The sequence below is a fragment of the Rhinolophus ferrumequinum genome, chromosome 12 (genome assembly GCF_004115265.2).
Source record: "Rhinolophus ferrumequinum isolate MPI-CBG mRhiFer1 chromosome 12, mRhiFer1_v1.p, whole genome shotgun sequence".
Taxonomy (NCBI): domain Eukaryota; kingdom Metazoa; phylum Chordata; class Mammalia; order Chiroptera; family Rhinolophidae; genus Rhinolophus; species Rhinolophus ferrumequinum.
The window spans coordinates 68,764,680-68,789,771 of NC_046295.1; the positions used below are offsets into that span (position 1 = coordinate 68,764,680).

At 38.2% G+C, this 25,092-nt stretch overlaps 1 long non-coding RNA gene across 1 annotated transcript in view; it reads right to left on the reverse strand.

Annotated features, from left to right (window-relative positions):
- LOC117032254 (uncharacterized) overlaps positions 1-25,092 on the reverse strand; it is a 94,511-nt gene that overhangs the window by 34,799 nt on the left and 34,620 nt on the right. The gene's annotated exons all lie outside the window — the stretch shown is intronic.

Consider the following 25,092-nt stretch of genomic DNA (forward strand, 5'->3'; position numbering starts at 1 on the left):
CATCACACTACTCAGAATGGCACTCAATGTAAAACTATTGTCTCCATTTTTCTCTTCCTATGATTTATTTCCTTGCTCATAGTTTTTCCTTCTTTCTTGGAATATTTTTTGTTAGTTTCAGGTGTACAAAACGACATAATGATTAGACATTTACACCCTCGCAAAGTGATAATCCCCCCAAGTCTACTACCCCTCTGACATCGGACACAGCTGTTACAATACCATTGACTACATTCCTTATACTGTACTTCACATCCTGTATATATATATATATATACACACACTATACACATATATATTTAATTATAGTTGGCATTCAATATTATTTTATATTTGTTTCAGATGTACCGTGCAGTGGTTAGGTATTTATATTTCTCTCTTTTTTCACTTTTTCATTTTTCTCTTTTTTCCACCTCTTCTTCCTTTTCCTTCTTCTACCCCTTTTCTTTCTCTTTGATTTTCTTCTGTCTTTCCCCCAATCTCTTCGCACAGCCTGTTTTACTCTTTTCTACTTATCTCCTCATCCCTTGTCCCATCTGCCCCGCCCACTGTATTATCCTAAAAGAATACATACTCTGCTTTCTTTCCACCCTTTTCCTGCAAAGACACCTCTAAGTAGATGTGTTGTGTAAGTTTGGGATACAACAGAGCAAGAAGACAGATGGTGAACAGCGAGCTCTGTGAAAAAGCTCTTGTAACAATCTGACCCCCCTCCCTACCTTTTTTTTCCTTTCTTCATTTTTTCCTTTCTGATGAAGGCACCTGCATTAGAATTTGTTTTTCCCTTTGGGTAAGCTTTGCTAACATCCCTCAAAGAGAATGCTAACAAGCCCAGGGTATTTTCCTGGCATTGAGAACTGTAGAGTCCAAAGAACGTCTGGAATACCCAAAAGGTCCTAGATATAACCACTGATTATTTCATTGCTGTTGTTATGACAAAAATAATAGAATCTATCATTTGTTGAGTTCTCATATGTGCCAGATGCATGCATCGTTTTATTTAATTTCTAGAACAATCCTCTGAAGTAGGCACTCTCGGTATTCCTCTCTTACAAATGAGAACTCAGGAGGCTGGGGTGGTTAGAATTGGCCCAAGGTCACCAAGCTGGTGCAGAGCACATCTGGAAATAGCACTGTCTTCATGACAGACAATAGTTTTCATGCAGACATTCGCAGGGGGAAGTTAGAACAGAGGGGCTTTTAGGAAGCTTCTAATCTTTATAGCACAATACAGTAGAATTAATTACGCAGACCTGGTTTAAATCCTGGCTCCAACTAGTCGTGGATTATACATACATTGTCTCATTTGATTCTCATGACCATTTGTTTGGTCAATTATATTATTCCCATTTCATAAATGAGGAATGCAAGGGTCAGAGGTCATAGGCAACTCGCCCAAGGCCATACAGATCTGACTCCAAATGTAAACTTTACTTACTAAATTAATGTGGGTTTTAAGGATAGAATTTCTTAGGCAGAAAAGGCAGAGGAAATTCTCCAGACACGGAGGAGGGAGGTAGTAGTCAGAATACAAAAATAAGGAAGACAAGCACCCGGTATTTATAGGACATAGAAGAGATTGCTTTCTCTGGCTTATTCCCACTTGCAAACTTGAGTGAGTCACTTATCTTTGTAAGTTAAAATTCCTTTATATGTGAAATGGAGATCATAGTTGTCCATGCAATTGTTGCATATTTGAAATTTTACAGTGTCAGTAAATACAAATATGCCATACTAAAATAAAAGGAACAGTAGCAAAATTATACCAAATGTTGCACCACACTAGGGTGGGTCAAAAAGGTTTATTTTTAATGTATTTTCATTTTTCTTCATTATTTTTCAAATTTACTAGATGGCCATATTTGCTATTCTATAGTGAGAAAAATATTTTTATTTTACAACATGAATGTCTATTCAACTTTACTCATGTAATTGCTTTAGAGATATTTGAGAAAGCATGAAGGTTACTATATAAATATAACAAATTGATACCAGTATTACTCTCCTCTTCTTAGTCACGAAAAATGCTAAAATGTACCAGGACCCATCAAAGATTAATTTTTCTTCAAAGTACTTAATCTTATATTTTAATTATTTTGAAAATTCATAATCACACATATGACCACATATACATATGGAAAAGTTTCATCTTCATTGTAATAACTACATTCTCAAGCTTTTTTGTTTTAGTTGCTTGGCATTTACTATATAGAAGTATTCATTGCTCACAAACTAAGAGGATGGGTCAGCATGAATTGAGGAATGAATATCAAAGGTACCTTTTCAGAAGCAATGAAATTCAAACAATTTGTTCAATACATGTTTTCCTGCTAAAGAGAAAGCTTGGAGGCAATCCTGGTAAGGAATCTAATAAGGGTAAGGGTAAATACATGTAGAGAGGAATAAACAAGATACACACAGACAGGTTCTGAGTAGAATGAATCAGAGGGGACAGGTTACAAAGTTTAAGATATAAGCTTGAAACTCTATAGAATATAGGAAAATCATGTAGTAGAGGGTTTAAAGGTCAGAAGTGATCAATACAGTAGGGACAGCTGAAATCCTGGAGACTGAATATCCAAGGCCTAATTTCATTCCCTAATTGATTTTTTTTCAAAGCCAACTCAACATATTTGACAGTTAGAGATGGATAACTATTTCAGAGGGGAGAAGAAGAAGAAGAAAAGGATCTAGTCTTTCCTGGACAAACATAGGCACTAGAAGCCAGCTTGTTAAGGACTTTTATATTCATTTTTTAACGGATTTTTTCCCAAGAGTCTATTATAAATCAGTTACTTCCACCCAGGCTGACAGAAGTACTCATGAAATTTTAGTGTAAATCCTTTAACCTCTTCCAGCCTTATGTTTTTATCATAAAAATTTGAGTATTAATTCTTGACCTTGTTTTTTTTTTTGAGAGTTTTCCTGAGGACTATATTATTTCAAAATTATTAAAGTACTTTGATTTGCATTTCCCTAATAGCTAGTGAAGTTGAGCGTTTTTTCATATATCTGTTGGCCATTTGTATGTTTTCTTTGGAGAAGTGTCTGTTCAGGTATTCTGCCTATTTTAATTGGATTGTTTGTTTCTCTGTTGTTGTGTTGTATGAGTTCTTTATATATTTTGGATATTTTAGCTCCTTATTGGAGGTGTTGTTTGCAAATATCTTCTCTCATTCAGTTGGTTGCCTCTTTATTTTGTTGATGGTTTATTTTGTTGTGCAGAAGCTTTTTAGTTTGATATAGTCCCATTTATCCATTCATTTATTTTTGCTTTTACTTCCCTTGTCTTTGAGGTCAAATTCATAAAATACTCTCTGAACCCAAGGTCCGTAAGTTTAATATCTATGCTTTGTTTTATGCAATTTATTGTTTCAGGTCTTATGTTTAGGTCTTTGATCCATTTTGAGTTAATTTTGGTACATGGTGACTGACAGCAGTCTAACTTCATTCTTTTGTCCATGGCCTTCCAATGTCCCCAGCACCATTTATTGAAGAAGATTTCTTTTCTCTATTGTATGTTTTTGGCTCCTTTGTCAAAAATTATCTGCCCATGTATATGTGGGTTTATTTCAGGGTTTACAAATGTATTCCATTGCTCTATGTGCCTATACCAATACCATACTGTTTTGATTATTGTTGCTTTGTAGTATAAATTAAAACCAGGGAATGTGGTCCCTCTGGCCTTGTTCTGTTTTTGTAAGATTGCTTTGTCTATTCAGGGTCTTTTGTGATTCCATAGAAATCTGATGATTTTTGTTGTTGTTGTTGTTCTATTTCTTTTAAAAATGCCATTGGGATTTTGATCTGGATTGCATTAAACCTGTATGTTGCTTTGGGTAATATGATTATTTTAATGACGTTGATTCTTCCAATCCACGAACACAGAATATCTTTCTATTTCTTTGTGTCTTCTTCAATTTCTTTTAATAATATCTTATAGTTTTCAGTGTATAGGTCCTTCACATCCTTTGTTAAATTTATTCCTAGATATTTTATTCTTTTTGTTGCCATTGCAAAAGGAACTGTTTTTTTTTTTTTCCCCCACTTCTTTTCTGAAATCTCTTCAATGGTATATAGGAATGTAATGGATTTTTGTACATTGATATTGTATTCTGCAACTCTACTGTATTTGTTTATTGTTTCTAATAGTTTCTTGGTGGAGTCTTTAGGGCTTTCTATATAAAGAATCATGTCATGGGCAAAAAGTGACAATTTAGTTTCTCCATTCCTTATTTGGATGCTTTTTATTTCTTTCTCTTACCTGACTGCTCTCATTAGGACTTTCAATACTATGTTGATAGGGGGCATCTCTGTCTTGTTCCTGATTTTAGAGGAAAAGCTTTCAATTTTTCACCATTAAGTAGGATAATAGCTGAGGGGCTGTCACATATGGCCTTTATTACGTTGAGGTATTTTCCTTCTATACCCATTTTATTAAGTGTTTTAATTATAAATGGATGCTGTATCTTGCCAAATGCTTTTCTTTGTATCTATTGATATAAGTATATGATTTTTATCCTTTATTTTGTTTATGTGGTGTATCACATTGATTGATTTGCATATGTTGAACTATCCTTGTGCACTTGGAATGAAGTGTACTTGATTGTGATTTATCTTTTTAATGTATTGTTGTATTCAATTTGCTAGTATTTTGTTTAGGATTTTTGTATCTGTATTCATCAGAGATATTGCTCTGAAGTTTTCTTTTTTTGTGTTATTCATACCAGGTTTTGGTTTCAGGGTAATGTTGGCCTCATAAAATGAGTTCAAACGTATTGCCTCTGCTTCAATTTTTTGGGAGAGTTTGAGGAGGACAGGTATTAAATCATATTTGAAGGTTTGGTGAAGCCATGCTGTCTAGAATTATAGGTGACAGTTATATCTTCCTATTCAAATATATTAGAAGTATCTATTCATTTTAAGCACACTCACAAATATTTAATTAAACTATAAGTTAGGTTAAACACCATCCACTGGCTTTGCAATGGGATAGATGATGAAGATGACATCAATAACCAAAATTTTGAGTTCTTACCATTTTACAGGACGATTCTTTTTTTTAAATCATTTTACATTTGTGAACTAACTTTATCTTGTCAAGAACTTTGTACAGTAGATACTGCGATCCCCACTTATATGTGAAAAAGCTGGGACCCTAGAGGTTAAGAAACGTCTAAGACCTCAGAGCTAGTAAGGGTTGAAGATAGATTTCAAGCACAGGTAACCTGGATCTTGTGTTGCAAAAATAGCAGTGAAAGAAAATATGAAAATGATAACATTGTATATGAAGTTACAGCTATCTTTTAAATTTCTAATTACGTACGTATATCTTACTTTTCCTACTTTGATAAAACTTTACCGGCAGCACGTATCCATGTTTATTGACCATAGTTAGAGACTTTGAAGACTCATAAATAGAACCTGGGGGAAAATTGAAGGGAGAAGGTAGACTTACTGAAGGTAACTGAACAAGAGTTTGGAACTAAAATTGCAGGGAGCAAATGGAGTTAATTAGCTTAGGAACATATGAAAATGTATTAGGTGACCAATATTGTAATAATGCTGCATAACAAACTACACCCTAAATCAAAGGTTTATAGCAAACATTTATTTCTCTCTCATAGGTTTGCAAGTCAATTGGGAAGCTCTGATTTAAACTATGAGTTGGTTCAGGTTGGCTCCATCTGTCTTTTATTCTAGGACTCGTGTTTAGGGAGTAGTACCTACGAGGGTATAATTTTCTTATGGTGTATGGCTCGAGGGCAAGAGACCAAGTCAAAGAACACTAGCCAAAACACTAGCCAAACGAAAGCCTCTGGTTACTCGTTTGTACTTTACATTCATACATATCTTTGGCCAAGAAAGTCACATGGCCAACATCAAGTGGAGAAGAATAATTTCTCCTCAGTGAATAATGACAGAGGTGGGAGGAAAGGCAAATCATGATCCACTATCACAAGCTACCACAGAGAGGCCATTTGAGGTTGAAACAACTAACCCCCTACTTAGTGAAAGGCAATATGACTACACGGACTGGCAGGGGTAAGAAAAATCTTAATAAGAAAGAAATACTAAATTTAATGGACAAACACATCACCACTGGGTGGTACTCTTATTCCAGGACATCTGTTTGTAGAATGGATATGTACTTGAGTGGTCAAAAGAGGACATTTTCAATAGAATATTTACAAGGTGAGTTTCTATAACTCAAGCTGTGAATACATTTTTATTTCTACTTCATGATGTTAGTATGTGTAAAGTACTCAAAACAGTGCCTGAAAAATAATAATACTGTGAGAGTTTCCAATGATGACGATAATGCTAAAGATGATATCAAAACTGTGAGGCATTTCTGTTCTTTGATATGTCCTTTCTCTTGCTTTAACTCAACAACACGTTCTGCAATATAACCCAGAATGCTTACATCCTAATGAAGACTTTTCCTAGGTTGCAGGTCTCATGACCAAGAGAAAAGAAAGTAATAAATTCTGGTAATGCTGGACATTCTTAGTAATATAATTTTGCCTAAGCCATTAAAGTGATTTACAAAGAGGTTTGGGGGATTCAATAAGAAGTGTGCAAGAAAGATTTGTTTGTCTTCAACTCAGTTTTAGCTCTCAAGTATGGAATAGCTTTTACTTAAAGGGACAAACCTGGGAAGATAATTTGGCTCTTATAACGCTGGCAGAAGATATGGCCAGGAATGGTCCAATCTAGGAAAAGTGTGTATGCAGCTATATACGGTGTTTCCCCGAAAATAAGATCTAGCCAGACAATCAGCTCTAATGCGTCTTTTGGAGCAAAAATTAATGTAAGACCTGGTCTTATTTTATTATAATATAAGACCGGGTCTTATATAATATAATATAATATAATATAATATAATATAATATAATATAATATGATGTGATGTGATGTGATGTGATGTGATGTGATGTGATATGATATGATATGATGTGATACCCACTCTTATTTTACTATAAGACCGGATATAATATAATACCCGGTCTTATATTAATTTTTGCTCCAAAAGATGCATGAGAGCTGATTGTCCTGCTAAGTCTTATTTTCTGGGAAACCCAGTAACAGGTAATCTCATAATTAATTTATTCAAGCAGGGTGAAGTCTTTAAAATGTATGCAAAGCCTATAAATAATCACATTAAGCAGCCAACATCCCAAAATATTTAGCCAACTGTCTTTTTTCTCTGAGAGGTCCCTACATAGCAAGAAAATAGACCACTTTCTCTAAAAACAAACAAACAAACAAAAACAAGCATTAAGTCAAGGACCTAATAGCACAAAGGGAAAATATATCCTGAGATGGTAGGGATCTTTCCATCATGATGCTTCTCTTTCTGTTTGGAATATTAATGGAGAATTTGTTTGGAAAGAAGAAACCCTGTCAACTCCCTATCATATGTTTGGAATTAAAGCTCGAATAGTATGTTCTGTTCTTCATGGATACGTCTAATCAGGAAAAAGTCCCAGAATCCTGGAATGTCTGTACTTACAGCCCTTGAAAACCACCATGAGACAGTGAGAGAGAGTGTTTATGTCACTTTCTAAGTGCATAGTTAGTGACAAAGCAGGCACAAATGACCCAGATGTTTTTATTCTAAGTCCAGTGTTCAGTATTGGCGTAAATTTAATATAATTTTCCCGCAACTATGAATCTTTAGGAAAAATCATGTTAATGTTTTCATTTTCCTTGTCAGCAAAATTTAAGGACTAGATAAGTAGCTTTGCCAAAGATATCCCTTTTACTCAATTATCTAGATTCACTCTTTATGAGCCGTTCCTAACAGAGAAATGTTTCTTCTCCCTTCTTTGTTATTTTGTGCATCAGGTTCAAAGACTTACCAATCAAAGGAATCAAGGGAAATCTGAGAAAAACTTTTGAGGATTCCACCTATATAACATGTTGGACAACAGAGTCAAATTTCTTACTGGTCTCCATTCCATTGTAGAATGATTATTTTTTGGAAGAAATTTTTTTTGCTGAAATTTCTTAGAAAAGTAAGCTTTGAAAGATATTCTACTTAAGAAGATGGAGTCATCAGTTTATCAGTTCAATCTGATAAATTTAGATGAATGTAGTTAGTAGATAATTATTCACCACATGCTTTCTGGTGCATGAATCAGCACTTTGACATTTGAATCTTAGTCTTTTTTTGTTTTTGATTAAAGTTTATTGGGATGACAATGGTTAGTAAAGTTACATAGGTTTCAGGTGTACAATTCTGTAATACATCATCTATATATCACATTGTGTGCTCACCATCCAGAGTCAGTTCTCCTTCCATTGCCATGTATTTGACCCCGTTTACCCTCATCTACTACACCCCTGCCCCCTTACTCTCTGGTAACCACTAAACTATTGTCTGTGTCTATGAGTTTTTGTTCCTTCATTTGTCTTGTTCCTTTGTTGCTTTCAGTTTTATATCCTACATATCAGTGAAATCACATGAGATTCTTAATTTTAATTGTTGGCGAATATTCAACATTTGTCTTTCTTAATCTTTAATATTAAATATTTTGACACAGTCTTCCTTCAGTCTCTCATGTACTGTGTTCGCTATCTAAAAACAGACACTTAAAGAAGTCAGTGATCAACAATCTTTCAATAAAGCTAGAGAAAGCTTTATTGAAAGATATCGTCTTGCCTCATCTTCAGATGAGGACATTGAAACAGAGCGGTTAAATGACTTACTCAAGACTTCCCTGACTAATTTCTGTTTGCAAGTTTCTATTTTCAACTTCTCCCTCATTTTCTCAATGCCTCAAAACCCTCTTAGTGACAGGTATTGGGAAAGACAAACTTCTTAGTCCTCTCTCCTCCTTCCTTCAAGGACTGAAGAGCGTTTCATTATTAATCGTTTATATATTATCTCTACCCTGCCTGCCTCTTTATTAATCACCTGCATGGAATTTATTGCCATTAATCATCAGATGTGTGTCTGAGTATTACTGGTAATTATCTCTGAATGTTCATTACCTGTCAGTTTAATTACTTGTTTTCCCCCAGGAGTATAGATGTATAGGTTGACTCAGGTCCTTGATTCTGGGGGGTGTGTGTGTGTGTGTGTGTGTGTGTGTGTGTGTGTGTGTGTTAATGTGTTTACATTGTACTTAAATCTATGTGTGTATATGTTAATTTTAGAGGCCAATTACCATTGCATGAAGTAAAACTATATTTCAAATATGTATTCCTAACCCTTGGTCACCTGTGAAACAACATACTTTTTGTGGAATGTGAAGGCCAAAGGTCAAATATAATCTATGATCCTCTTTCATTTAATCTCATATCTTCTACAATTCATTGGAGTCCTGTATACATTAATTGGTTTTACTTCTCCAGGAGTAATCACTATGTGTCTAAGGGGCTATTTGTTTGCTTGTTTCATTTGATGCTTGGGGGTATAAGAAAACAGTGAGACCAAAATATGTAATCAGTACCTGTCCACTTTTCTAAGAGTAACTACATAACAGAAGATTCTATATACCCTCAGTTTTGGATGGGTAGAAGTAGAAAGATAGTTTCTGTGTCTTAAGGGTATTTAATTCTACAAACACTGCTCAAAGAGTGCCCAGAGCAGAACAAATTAAATAAAAGCTCATTTCTCTCTGAGAAGGGCATTTCGCTATAGTAGAAGAGTGACTGCCATCAACGAACAGACAGTCATATGGGTAGGAGAAAAAGAAGAGGATAGAAAAAAAAGAAACTAACATTTGTTGAATGTCTACATGTGCTATTTTATTTCGCCCTCCTAACAACAGCTCCTATGTCTAGGTCCCATTAACTCCGAGAATTTGTCCAAGGATTCTCAGATGGTAAGTAACAGAATCAGAATTTAAACAACGATCTGCCTGATTCTGAAATTCATACTCTTGCTACTACACCATGCTACCTCAAGATAAGACATCAGATGAGAAACAAATGTAAAAATTAGGAGAAACATAGGTAGTGTTCCTCTCAAACCCAGAAGAGGAGTTCAGATACTTTCTAGGTAGGTTGTCCAGAGACATCTCTATGGAGATGATATTTGAACTGAAGAACATGTAGAATGAAAACATCTAAGCAATCCCAGTGTGTGCTTGTATGTTCACTCCCTAATGGAGTCTTAAGAGCCTAGAAAGATACCAGTTTACCAGTGGATTTCATGAAGGCTATCGTTCATTTATTGTTAAATGCTTCAGAAAAGAGATGCGTAGACTTCTGTGCAGATATGCTGTCTTTGTGAGCTGGACACTGACTGGAAGAAGTGCTGTTAAAACACACAGTTATTCAATTTACTTCTTGTTCTAGGAAAATATTTATCTTTTTCTTACCACTGAAGACCACTACTGTTGAATATCTAAAAGGCGTTTAGCTTCCACGATACCTCTACAACCAATTTATCCATTTAGTCCATACTGATTTATTGGATGCATCCCCTCTATACCCAACACCGACCTATGTACATTGGGATTTGCAGAAAAGTGCTTTGGGAGATTTAAGACATGGCTGCATTTATCAAAGATCTTATAATTTACTTCAGATTTAACAACCAAAGCTCATATTTATTGACCTTACTATGTGTCTGGAACTACTCTAAGTGCATTTCTGGATGTGTTGTCTTATTCATTTGGTTCAATTGAAAAGGTTCAAGTAGAATCAGAAGTTTGATTCTTCCTCACATCACAGTACGGCGAATGAGTTAATTGATGGGACTTACTATGTGTCAGTGAACATGAAAGCGCTTTCTACATTATAAAATGTTACATGGACTTAAGCGAAATGCTGGGCATTTCATTTAGGGTAGGTGGGTAATTTGAAGAGCACATGCAGGTATCAAAGAAGACTTTTAAAAAGCCAGAGAGTTTAGATGGTGAGTCCCCATTTACAGATGGGGTCATGAAATCCACGAGAGGCCAAGTGAGGTGTTCCAGATCGTATTACAAATGAGTTACGGAAACCATTCAAGTCTCCTGACACTAGATCTACTGCTCTTTCCCCTAACCCTAACACCACTGGTCAAGTATACACTCAAGCTAAAGGGAAAGCTAAGCAAGGTGCATTGGGGGTGGACGAGACAGTCTCTGTTATAGGTCAGCATGATTATCCCTGCCCCCCATCCCCCAGAGAAAAAAATTAGGGGCATGGACAACTCTAAATTATAAATGAAGAGAAGCACACAGAACAATGAAAGTGATAGTGTCTTAACTGTCTAGCACACCTACTGTGTTTCAGGTCTTATACTACATGTTTTGCATATTATTTTGTCATCCTTTTGACAACCGCTTAAGAAAAGTGCTTTCATCCCTATTTTACAGCTGGTGTCAGAGTCGGGGCCCAAAATTACACAACAGGTAAAGGTGAAGCAGAGATTCAAACTCAAACCTTCCTGTACCCAAAATATGCTCTATTTCCATTCTACCGCTATATTCTCTCTCAAGTGGAATAAATATGCTATATGAACTGACCTCCTGTCCTCACCACTCCCAAATTTGACCAAAACCACTTAACTAAGGTATAAGGAACATTTCTTAACTATTTGGGGGGAAATTATTTTCAGGGCAAGAAAAGAAGAACGTTAGAAGTAGGTTCTTCTTTCGATAGATAATACCCCATGACTTATGGGCGGAGAAGAAACTCTAGATGAAAATGTTTCTGCAGGTCAGAGTTTTGATGTGATGAGTCCATAACCCTAGTAAATCTTTACAAGGTATCTTCTCTTCGTGATGTCAGTGGAACTCTGATATCTGATTGGCATTTGGCCGAGACAGATGCTGGCAAATTATTGTTAAGAAATCTGGCTTCATTTGGAGTCTTTATTGTAAACCCAGGAGTGATGCATTCCGCGACCTGGGAGAAATCCAGTATGCCTCAATTTCATATAGTTAGATATTAAAACTTCAGTCCTCCATGGAGAAATTGGATATCTTTTGTTGAATTATATGTTATTGTAGTTTTATATGTTTCTATTTAGAGCTGATGATATCTGAAAACCTGTGCTTAAATGAAGATTATGTTTTGCGCAGCAAAGGAACCAAATTCCCTTTCTCCCAGAATTATCTAGTTCACCTTCTCATTTTCCTCTCTTCTTGTTCCTATGTCAGCTGTTTAATTGAGATGTTAAGGTCCCTCGCAGCTCTGAGTAGCAATTTGAAACCAGATTTCTCCACAGACTTGGGAGCTAGCAGCATTTGTGAGAGAGGCTGATCCAATTATCTAGCCTGAAAACTCTGGAGAGATAAGATTTTCCAAACTATGTTGTTATGTCCAGTGTTCCCTCATGGTTAAAAATAAACATTTCTACTAAGTGACAGGCTCTTTGTCTGAGTTGGTCGTGTACTTGAAGGAAGAGGAGGGAGCTGTCCTTTTGGAAGCCAAAGTGGAGTGTGTCACATCTTACAGCTACACCTTCTCTTTATATTTTTTAATTTATTATTTTTTAAAATGGTCTTGCTCTTATATTTAAAATCTGGATATCTGGAAATTAGTTACCCTTTCAATTTTGTTTTGTCATAGGCCTCTTTGCATAGTGTACCAGAAACTCTGAACAGGAAAAATACAAAACAGATGAAGTAACTGTTGTAGAGATGTAGGTGCTTTGTTCAAGATCACATAGCAAGTTTGAATGACAGTCATGAAGAAGAGAATCCTGGTTTCCCTGTTCTGTCTTTGCTCCGTCCTCCACAAGGTCAGTGAGCTGCTTTTCTCAGCTTTCCAATCTGATAATACGCACATTTCATTATTTTGGACGTTCATTTATTCAGTTCATTCATTCGATGGTATACATTCATTTGATGGAGTGAAGACTGACTGTGAGCATATCATGGTACCCATCTCCTCTATCATTTTTAAAAATTTATGTGTCTGTATTGATTAGGGTTATTCATTGTGAGTTTACTCTGGGTAACATAAGAAAATAGAAATACATTGGAAAGATCTCTGAGGGTATCTCAGAGAAACAGGTTCAGGGATAATCAGAAGAAAAGGTATTCTAGAGTGGAGGAAAAAAATGATAATTTCCCAAAAGACATGCAGGTCAATTGTCCAGTAAAGGCAGACAATGGAGAGGACAGACATCAAAGCAACTCTGAGTAAATCAGGGGATGCCTTCTGGAGGAGGTGACATTTGAGCTGATCCTTCAAGGACAAGGACGATTTCTATATGCTGAACTAGAAGGAGGAAAATGATTATTTTTTATAAGAATTCAGGATCACTTTTAGGAAACTTAACCCGTGAACATGTGAAACAATGGGTGATGTGGGAAGGTAAATTGGTATGTGATAAAGGGCCAGAGTGACTGACATCAACATTATGTCAGTTTCTCCACAGTCAAATTTATTCTGGCCCAACTTGGGTCAGATACGGCTGTTTTGCACTGCTTATTTTTTTTTTTTTTTGTCTTTTTCCTGTCATTTTTCTCTCTACTATGTGCCTTTGTCATTTCTCTTTCCTTTCTTTATGACCCATTTATCTCCGGTCCATTGTTCCTCTGCATGCCCATTGCCTGTACTATGATTATTGGCCTTACGTTTAGGATATTAACTTTGGTATAAAAATTACCTACTTTTGAGTTCCACTTCTGGCATGGAAACAGGGCCCGGTTGGGACCCCCGTAATAGAGGACTCGCAATGTCCCCGGCTCCCCTTCCCTTGACCTAGAGTTTACCAGTAGATCATCCCCTGCGGCGTGAGCTTGGAATGTCCCCGTCCCACGCTGTTACCTGTTTTAGAAAATTACCCTGAAACTGATGATAATACCCTCATGCTTACTGATTACGATCTTTACGGCCTAGCATTTTTTCCAGGCTACTCCCATCACTGCTCCTGGGTTGATGACCACGTAGGGAGACATGTCGCCAGAGGGAAGCTTACATGAAGCAGAACTATCACTAGCCTCTGGAGGAATGCCCAGATTTTCCCTTAAAAATCCTAAACTGGTCTGAGAATGGGAAGGCAGTTTTTGGAGGTATTAACCCTCTGCCTTCTCAGACCCCCGGTGCTCTGATAATAAACACTTATCCAATAGCTCAACTCCTGTGTCGGTCTATTGGCTGAGCGGTGTAGGCAGCACGAGCCCCGGACTCGGTTGGCTTCCGGTTTCAGCATGACAGCATGAGGAGCTCTGTATTCACACTGCCCATAGAAATGGTGACAATTATTAAAAATAAATCAAAAAAAAATATTCAAAGTCTCTAGAAATGTTCCAAAGGGCATATAGCAAATGAAGAAATACGTCTTCACCAAAATCTACTAAAACTTGGTAGGAATGGTGAGAACCTGTAGTATCTAAACCAAGAGTTGCTCACTCCTCACTGAACGAGACAGAAACTCCGCTCCAGACTGATGCTATCAAGACTACAGGACTCCATTGCCCCCAGGCTCCCAGTCGAGAAGCTTTCTTCCCAGGAGGAACCAATATGTCAGCATTTCTCATCCTTCCCCCAGCTACCTGCTGCTGAGGCTAAGTTTTGTGTGAGTAACAGCCTCGTGGTGACTGCTCCCTTTTTCTGCTCACTTCCACCCTGACCCCACGGGTGGAATGAAAGCTCTGCCTTGTGTATGCACCAGGGAGAATACTGACAGGCTAGTCTCCCTTGTCTCAGCTTGTAAAACAGAGATTCCATGCTGGGAGAGGCGATCCCAGAAGACCGATGTACTATCACTACCATGGATGAAGCACTCAGCTCCTAAAGTGGAAAGTGTCATTCAGAGAGAAACATGGCCTCGTCCCAACCTCCCGCTTCAGAGCCCTGGCTCAGAGATTTTGCCTAAGGGAAGAAGCAAGCCTTAAATCAGATAGGTCCTAATCTCTTCCCAAAGAAACTGACTTCATTTATTAAAGAGTGTGGAGAATTTCAAGCTCCAGGGCTCTCTCAAAAACAGTGGATATTGTGGTGAATGGCAATTGGGAAGATATTGGTAGATTCGTTGGAGATATAGATGAAACTGTAGGCCAGATAATTATAAAAATGAACTAAATGTAAATTCTAGAGTTGAAAAGTATAAAGACTAAAATGAAGCAATCACTAGATTGTTAGCTGGATCGGAAGACTAAAAGTTGGTAAGATGATAGTATTCCCCAAAATTGATCTATAGATTCAATGCAATCCCTATTGATATCCTATATAATTCTTATAAGAAAACTAGTGATAAATTCTCATGACCTCAGATTTGGTAGTAGTATTAGATATGACATTAAAAACACAAGCAACAAAAGAAACAATAGATAATTTGGACTTAAAAATTTAAAACATTTGTGCTTCAAAGAACACTAGATAGTGAAGATAACACGCAGAATGGCAGAAAATATTTGCAAATCATATATGTGTAGGGTGCTTACATCTCAATAATAAAAGACAAATTAACCAATTGAAACATGGACAACCTTGAATAGCTATTTCTCTAAAGGAGATATGCAAATGGTCAATAAGCACTTGAAAATATGCCTGATATCATTAGTCATCAGAGAAATATAAGTCAAAACCACAAGGAGAGACCTCCCCGCACACACTAGGATGTATATAATAAAAAAAGAAGATGACAGCAAGTGTCGGTGAGGTTGTGCGGAACCTCTCATATACTGCTGGCAGGAATGTCAAATGGTCACTTTGGAAGACACTCTAGCAAGTTTCCAAAATGATTAAAAACATAGTTACCAAATTACTTTGCCATTCCATGCCTATGTATATACCCAAGGAAAATTAAAACATGTTCACACACAACTTGTTCACAAATGTTTATATCAATATTATTAATTAGAGCCCAAAGGTGGAAACCGACGCAACATTCATCAACTAAGGAATGGATAGCCGTAGAGTGGTATATCCATGCACTAGAACGCTATTCAGCCGTAAACAAGGGAATGAAGCACTAATGCATTCCTGCGACAGGGATGAGCCTTGAAAACAGTATGCTATGTGAAAGAAGCCAGTCACAAAACACCACATATTATACAACTCCATTTATATGAAATGTTCAGAATAGGTAAATCTATACAGACAGAAAGTAGATTATGGTTTGCTTAGGGCTGTGGCAATGAACGGAGCATAGAGCAGTGATAGCTAAGGGGTCCAGAGTTTCTCTTTGTGGTGATGAAAATGTTCTAAAATTGACTATGGTGATGGCTGAATATATTTGCGAATATATTAAAATCCACTGGAATGTATATTTTATATGGATGAATCAATTGCATGGTAAGACTCAATAAATCTGTTCAGTTCCCCCGTGACAGTTAGTGATATATTGTTAGCAAAGCTACTTCCTGGACCTTAATTAATGATGGCAATGGTATTAATGATGCTAAGAATCACATTGATTTGTTGTATTTCAAAGTTCTAAAACCCTTTCTCCCTTCTTCTTTGTCTTTCTTCCCCAGGGTATCTGTGATGATTCTTCCTTTTCCTACATTGAAAGATTTGCCCCATTGTCTATGTTTGCTGGTTTGTTTGACAGTATATGCAGCTGAAATTTTAAAAATATATATCTGGATTAGAGGCCCAGTACTGCCAGATTTAATTGCAGGTAAAAGTGCATTTGTATAACTAGGTTTTGGTTTTCATAAAGGAAAAAAAAAAAGTAATTACTCATGGAAACAAAAGCTTCCCTCCTGGAAAACTTGACTCCATAATAAAGACAAATAGGGAGGTATGGCCAAACCACTAACAATTGGCCCAGTCAAGCTTCCTGGAATTTGAACGCAATTATGGTAGTATTCTTTGTCCTTGCAATAATGATGGCACTGGTAGTGAAGTAAGCTGAGGAAGACAGACTGTGGCCCAGCATATTCAGAGCGAGATCCTGAATTATTTACTTCCCTGTGTGAACTCATTCTTTCTCTTTGATTTCTTGCAGTTCACTCCCCACTTTTTCTCTGTACCTCCTTCTTTTCAGGTCTTTCATCTTGTTAAAAAATTAGCTTCCACACTTTGACCACAGAACTCCTCTCTCTACTTGCAATCTCATTGTATGAACTGTTTCGCAGTAAGCTCCCTGTTTCCATGGGACTGACTTGTTCCCATCTGTCGTTTACGTTGGCATGATCTAAATCTCCAGATAAGACCTAGTTAAGTTGACTTAGGGTCAAATTTCTATTGCACAACTTATAGTTCAAGTTCTCACACTGAAATGTCTAACCCTAACAATTTACTTGCCTATGACCACAGGTACAAGTCTAGATATTTCTCTGCCCTCTACCCCCACGATGACCAAAAAAACGAATACAAGCTTTAACATGGATGCTGTATGATCAGTCTCATTTTCCCAGATGAAGGACAGAGCAATTGAAAATTACAGAACTCCGACCCTATCGCTGCCTCCTGTGTAAAGAGAGATGGAAGTTGAGCTTAAAGAGCTACAGATCAGCACTGAGCAAGCTGCAACCATATGCTGCCCCTCAGCTTTGCCATATGGCTCTGAGTTTAACTCCAAACTGATTTTTCAGCACATTTAAAGGTGAAGGAGTTACAGAAGAATGTGAAGCTTCGCGGAAGCCACCCACCAAGACTGGAAGAGATTTTAGAACGGCCAATTTTCTAGCATGCGTTCTCCAGCTGGACTGGGACAGAGGCAGAAGCAAAGGCTGACGGTTGGTGCAAATGAAGTGAATGCCTGTTGAGAGGCCCCAAGGCAGCTGGGCCTCTGGGCTTCATCGAGCAGCCCTGACCGTGGAGTCCCAGAGCACCTTAGTATAAGAACACTGAGAGAGCGTGCACTTCACTTCTCAGAGAGTGAGGACTTTTTTTTTTTCCAGTTGCATTGTTTTTGAACTTCACATTGTTCTATATTGTAATGTCCAATAATTTTATGTTTTGGACGGGGAGTTATGTTATGGATAGTTTTCCAATCTTTACTTTTAAAAATTTATTTTGCTATCAACTCTATTCATTTCTTTTTCTCCCTTTTTCCCTCTCCCCTCTTTCCTTCCTTCTCTCCCTCCTTTTCCTCCTTCCCTCCTTCCTTCCATTAATTGACTTTTACGACTGTGTAAAATGCTATATAGAATACATACATATAAATGCAAAGAAAGGTTCCTGTCATGGGGGAGTTCTTGGTTTTCGATGGGTATGAGTGACGAGAAAATGGGCCTCCGGGCTTCATCGAGCAGCCCCGTCTGTGGAGTCAATACAGGCAAGTATTCTTAAAGACCAAGACAATATTTCTAATGAAATCCACAGAAAAGCGAGGTCAGTGTGACATGATATGTGTGAGTGTGTAGGGCTGGGAGTTAAGGGATGCTGAAGAAGGAACCAGACAACTGTGTGCAGATTAGCTGTGAGCTGAGCCTAAAACCTTGGAAGACGAGATTTTCCCCCCAAACGACCTGAGTTATCATCTCCTTTTTACACTCCATCCTAGTAGCTCTGGTTAAGGTGACATGTGCCGCTTCAGTGAAGAAAACAGATTGTGGGAATTAAACTGCAATGTACAAAGTAACAGGAGCTCCATCAGCCATTTACTTTTCATCTTCTGAAGTCATGAAAAACACACACGAACTCAAAGATGCGAGATATTAAGAAATTAACCCAGAATCAACTGTGATCAGAAAGGTGCATTGGATGTTACCTTTCCACGAGCTGTGAGAAATCTCCATGAAGTGTTAACATAAACAAAAATGATAAATCCAAAAGTTGCTGTGATGGCCTTAGCCTACACTATGTCATGTCCTCCTTACAAGAAGCTTTGTATGTAGAAGAAACTAAGGGTCACTGAAGTTAAGTGACTTGGCTGAAGTCACACAGCTAGAAAGCGATGGAGTACTACGTATTAGAAGAAAAGACTCCCAGCGGAATGGAATGCATAGCCCATGTTGTTCAGTTATTATTGCATGCTGCGTCACTGAGATTAATCTTTTATTGCGCCATTCAGGAAACATTCAATGGATATTTACTCTGAACACTTCCCTGTGCTGAGGTTTATAGGAGTCAAAGATGAGAAAGGCATGGTCCCTTTGGCATGGATCAAAGGGGCAGAGCCCAAATAGCAGCATATTTATGTTTAGTATTCTACACTTGTTTTTATGTTACCCAAAGCCCAATCTCTTTCACAATGTCACATCAAGCCTTTTATTTCCTATCTCTTTTTGCATCTTCCTGCTCCTGGGAGCCTAAACCTTCTAAGATCAAGCAAGGCACTAGGAAATTTTGTTCTGTTTCGTTTTGTTTTCCTAGTTTAACTCAAAGCAGGAAAGGAGGCGAGTACTTATAGAAGCATAAAATATAAAATAATTGGTTGAAAAGAGTTTCACCTTTACCATGTAGATATCCATCCTTTTGGTCTATTTTTATTTTATTTCCCCCATGGTGGCCATTCCACAAGAGTTTCTTTGTCCCACACTCTTCTTCTTAAGGTTGGTAGAGTCCCTTTTTCTCTATCCATCAACAACACCAAGTCAAGTAGGGAAAAACTAACAACTTATATTGAGCTCAGTAGCTAACAGAAAGCTGGGACTTTGGAAGGAAGAGAAGCGTTCAGGACCAAGGGTCTGCAAGGGTAGGGGAGAGCACGTGAGGAATAGTGTTTGGGGGTGACACTTCCTGCAGTGGAAGGGAGAGTGTGTAAGTAGGGCTTTCACAAAGGCTAGGGATAAAGATGGGGACCTGTGGAGGGTCCACGAGATAAATTAATTCCACTAGGAATGTCACTCTGAATCCTGCACCAATCACCCTTTGGACTCCATATGGATTGAATTATATCTCTTGAACCTCGAGGTAAGTGTTCACTGCATGCTTTTCAGTGTTCTATGTCTAATTGTCAAGTTTGCATATTTATTCATCATTTTTCCATTTGATCATTTCCAGATTTTTGGGTTCCTGTAGTGTGGGAGATAGGAGAAAAGGAGAGCTACTTGTGGAATCAACCAGCGAGTTGACAAATGATATTTATTTTCTTATGTGCTTCCCCTTTTTCATCTAAAGATATGTGCCCTGGCTTACACAAGGATGTGCTGTCCGCAGTGATGTGTTGTAATGTGACCTGAAAGTCTAGCATAGAACTGCATCACATACCAGCTCAAAGTATTTTGTCAGAGCTTGCCTTCTAGATAAAAGAACAGATATTCTTTTTCAATTTCTCCTTCCTCTTCTTCAAAAAAAATTGCAAGTAAGAGGAGAATTCTGAGTGACCAACAATCAATGGAAGGAGTGATTACATATCATGTACTCATTCTTTTATTCAATGAATATTTATTGAGCACTTATTATGTACCTGGTACCAACTAGGCATTGGAGCTACAGCTAGGAATGTAACAGACAGTGTTTCCCCTATTGGATCTTATTTAAAGCCTGTGTATGAAATGAAAACCACATCAGTTCCTATTACCGTCCAAAGTTATCAGAGTCATTGAGGTAACTAATATGCATTGAACTCCCACTATTAGGTACCAGGCCCTATGACAGGCATGGGGTATACAAGTACACAGATAAACCAGATTTGACTGTTATCACCAAGGAGCTAGAAGCCCAGTGGGAGAGACAGACAATCCCTCCTGAGCATGGCAGGCACTTGCCCTGGGGTCACTGAGGCGAGAGTGACAATGCCTGCCTGGGGAGGCTGGGGCCAGTACCGAAAAGATGCAAAATCTGTACAACGGCCCATAATTCCCTACATGATTGAGATGGCCACCTGTGGTTTCTTGCTTGGTTCTGATCATTTTTATTTTATATTCAAAGAAAGTCAGTGATATTAAACATAATTCACAGGCCAGGAAATAACAATGTCAGGAAGTGACTAGGATAATTAAATATTTTAAATATAACTCGATTACAGCATGCTTTTTCAGGGTCTGAATGGATAAGCAAAGAATCATCGGGCAGTTGGGGGAGTAGGAGAGGCAAGAGTCTCTTGGCCGCAATAAACAGGCTTCTGCCTCAGCTTGATGACAAAAAGATGATTTTTCTTCCCCCAGCACAAGGATGGTGTTTACTGCAACAAGGACCTGCCTCCTAATCCAGTTGCTATACCTTTGATTCTCTGTGTGTCTTAGAACTGGGACACAGGTACTCCCAGGGAAGATTAGTAGGAAAGTATCAGAAAAAGTATTCGTGGAAAAGAATCACTAAACCTCGTGCAGGAGATTTACATGACTCAGTATGGAAAGGTGACGCTACTACAAAATACCAGCTACACAGTGAAAACAAATTCAGACACACTGCTCATTGATTCGTTCATCACCTATTTACTGAGCACCTACCCATGGCCCTGAGACGTGAACATCAGACGGAGCCTCTACGCTCATGGAATGTAAATTCTACTGGTAAGGACAGACAATACAGACACGGGAAACTCAACGTAATCTTAACACAGGAAATGTCACGTACATTTCAGGCTGGGGAGGGGTAGGCATTACTTAGGCTGTTTGCCTTGATATCCCCCCATGGGGTGCATTCACTTGCCCCAGGTAGCAGAGGTATTAGGGAGAAAACCGTTGAGATGTACAGGGCAGAACTTAACATGAGGACCCAGCCCTAGAGACAGGACATTTGGGTCACCTAGAGCCAGGAGAATACCCTTTCCGCGTCCACTTCAGAGCAGCACCTCTATACTATAGGTCACTGGAATGCTGGCCCATGGGACATTCATGAATACAACTGGTAATGGGTATCCACGGAGAAAAGAGAGGTACACGGGTCAAAAACGTTAGGAAACACTGAGCACTCACTATATTTCCTTTTGTAGATGCAAAATACACACTAGTCTAGTACATTTTCTGAGGTGACCTTGGGAAACAAATCTCTTTATTCTCTGTTCAACCATTTGTTTCCTTTATTTGCTTGAACAAAGCCTATGTGTCTTTATCCTCTTACTGACAAGCTGTTCTTCATTGACTATAACATACCATTGATTGTAAGATGTAGCGTTACTTCATTTGCCACTATGAAAGAAAAAAAAAAAAAAAACCCGGCCAAATATAATTGTAATATGTTGTCTATGAGACACGTTATGATTTGAGAGAGGTTACATGTGAAAAATGTGAAACTTAAAATTGTTGATTAGAATCAGATTCAGTTCTTAAATATGTCGAACTATGGGGACCTTTCTTCTCTGAGCTAGACTATGTTGTTATTGTTCACTTGCAATTTTCTTTTAATCACCTTGAAATAGATATTACAGGATGCTAAAGTTGTAGCACAGATAACCCACTGAAAAACAGAGATTTGTGTTTCCTTTCATAGTGTAGAATATAACTGGTGCTGTGGGGCAGTACCATCAGTGACAGTGTGTGTGTGTGTGTGTGTGTGTGTGTGTGTGTGTGTGTGTGTGTGTGTGAGTTTTGAGTGAGGGTAACAGGCTTAAAGCTCAGGAGAAAGAGAGCCCTTGCAACTGGGTATGGCCTTGGGACTAGTTTAGGCCAATGAAGTGAGAGCAGAAATGATACATGTCACTTCTCAACAGAGGTAGTTAGTATCTATGGGTCTTCAGCACACTCATCTCAAAATCTGGAGAAAACTTGGAGGCTACATGCTGAATATGGAAGCATAACTATTGGATGGAATCAGATTCGGCGTAATGAAATTAAAGGAGCCTAGATCCATGAATTATTCTTGGAATACCTCCAATCAGGAATATCCTCATTGAGAATTTCATGAGCAAGAAATACATTTTTGTATTGTTAAGTAACTAAAATTTGGAGGTTGAGCCAGCACTTAGCTTAACCTAACACAGGTCAGCATTGTTCTTTCATTATTTCTTACTGAATATGCAGTACCTGCCAAATAATATTGAACACGTCTTCCAGAATGCTGGTGAAGAGGGGATTCCTCCACTGCCTGAGGATTACAGGTCCCGAGTTGACCTGGCTGCACATGAAGGGGTTGGAAAACCAAGTTACTTCCCATGCACCTGGCCAAGTCTCTAGTACTGTGCCCAAGGTGTAATTATTACTGTGCTGCAGTGAAAATTATGGGCCCAGGATGGTGGCTAATCACCACGTCTTATTTCATTGTAACACTGCAGTCAGAGCTGTGTCCATCAACAAAAGCAAGTTAAGATTTGCTAACCGAGGGAATAACTTCTCTTTTGTAGTTGATGTGTAGCCTGTCTTTTGGAAGAGGAACACAGAATCGAGATATCTTTGATGACTGTCAGTGGTACTCCCATGAAAGGGAAACACCTTTACAAGGGACGGTCCTGAATTCTCTAGTCACAGATAGAATTTTCCAGGAAGAGTTCTGTATGTTACATGTATTAACATCTCATGAAACATAGTCTAGAAGACCATGTTGAACCCTTTCTCTCAGGCCTCATCTTGACCATTAAAGGGTTTTCTCTCCAATGACAGGAAGATGATCTTATATTACTCTATTTATTTAAGTGCTGTGTCCTAATAACAGGTTTAGCTATGTCTTGCTGAAATAACACACATTTACTCTTCTCAGGATGTGGAGTGGTGTGTGTGTGTGTGTGTGTGTGTGTGTGTGTGTGTGTGTGTGTACATAGGGGACCTAGAGCCTCGAGGTCTGAGTAATTCACAGCCTCAGAATACTATGAACATGGCACGTGGTGATTCTATTTGCAATTTTAGAAAGATTGCTTTGATTTCAGGATAAAGGATGGATCGATAGAGTTGCTACATTAGAAGAGGTGAGTCTGGTATTGCACTAATCTAGGCCCAGGTGTGTAATAATAATTGGACAATTATTATTGGACAATTGTCCAATAGATGGAAAAATTCGAATTATTTTATAGATAAAATTTCTAGGACTTGGTAGAATGTTTTGTTTTAAAATGTAGTATTTCTTAACTCAGGTGTGGGGAGACCAACAGATCAGGAAGACTGTCATTGAAAAGATAGTCTGTTGCTCACAGTTTCCAAGAGGAGGGGGCATACCACCCCATGCAGGGCCACATGGAGAAGCACCAGGGTTCCTCGGGAGGCAGAAGAAGTGAGGGCAAAACATAGGCAGAATCCTGTACTGTGGTTTCTGAGGGAAAGGCGAGGAAAGGCAGGGGAAGCAGACTTGAGATTGGCTAGTTTGAATAATTTTAGCAGGCTCTGGGGTACTGGGCTTTTCTCTAGTTGTCTGGTAGCTGGCCTGGTGATGATAAGGGCAAAAGAATACAGCCTCCTAAAGTATAAAAGCCTGATAGAAGAGGGGGTTTAGCAATGGGCTTTGGATTGGTTAGTTTGCATATGAAAGGTGAGCTCCAGGGCAAATCATCGGCTATCTCTAAGGATTGGCTAGCCCTGGGAAGGGCACTCTATCCTCAGCAAGACCCCCTGCCAGAGCATCAAGAATACAGGAAAAAAATAACAAAATATAGTTGATATACTTTTGATGAGAGAAATGCGGAAGCCAAGGAGATATCCATTTTGGGTGAGTACGTAGCCGTGGCATGCTATTAACTCTCCAGGGAACTAAACTTTATTGAGCACCTACTATGTGCCAGGCACTTGGCTAAGACCTTGACATAGTCCCAATACTCAGAGCGCAGTTTTGACAGGGGGCCTATTTTTGGCTTAATTTTAGAGCTATGTTAAAGAAGTCTGCAAGTGTTTGCGCTCAGGTCCTATCACATGCTCCCTCGCAACTTGATTTCGTGTATTTTGGATCTGTGGTGCCTGCACAGCATCTTGATAGCAATATCTAGGTACCATGCCAATAATATCCCCCTTTTGTACTATGTTCTTATTTAACAGGAACACTTGCAGCATTGCAGATACTGTCCTAAGAGCTTCACAGATACCAGTTTATTTAGTCCTGTGACAATTCTTTGAGGTACATATTATTATCCCCATTTCATTCAGATTTTCAATTATCACTATAGCTACCAACGTATGGAATATACATACAGAGGAACCATGCACTAAACTAGGAGTTTGATGTAAATTAATTCAATTCGATCATGCAAGACAAATGTGGTCTCCATTTTAAAGACCAGAAAATTAAGGCTCAGTGGCTTATATCATTTGACTACTGTCACATGACTTGATTTCTATGAATCTCATGCATGCCAGCTTCCATTGTTATTAAAGCTTTTACTCCATTGTTCAGACCAGAAATTAAGGCTCGGTAATTAAGTGACTTGACCAATGCCACAAGGCCATAAGTTAAATCTCCCAGCCTGAATTTGAATTGTAGTATATTTGATTTTTC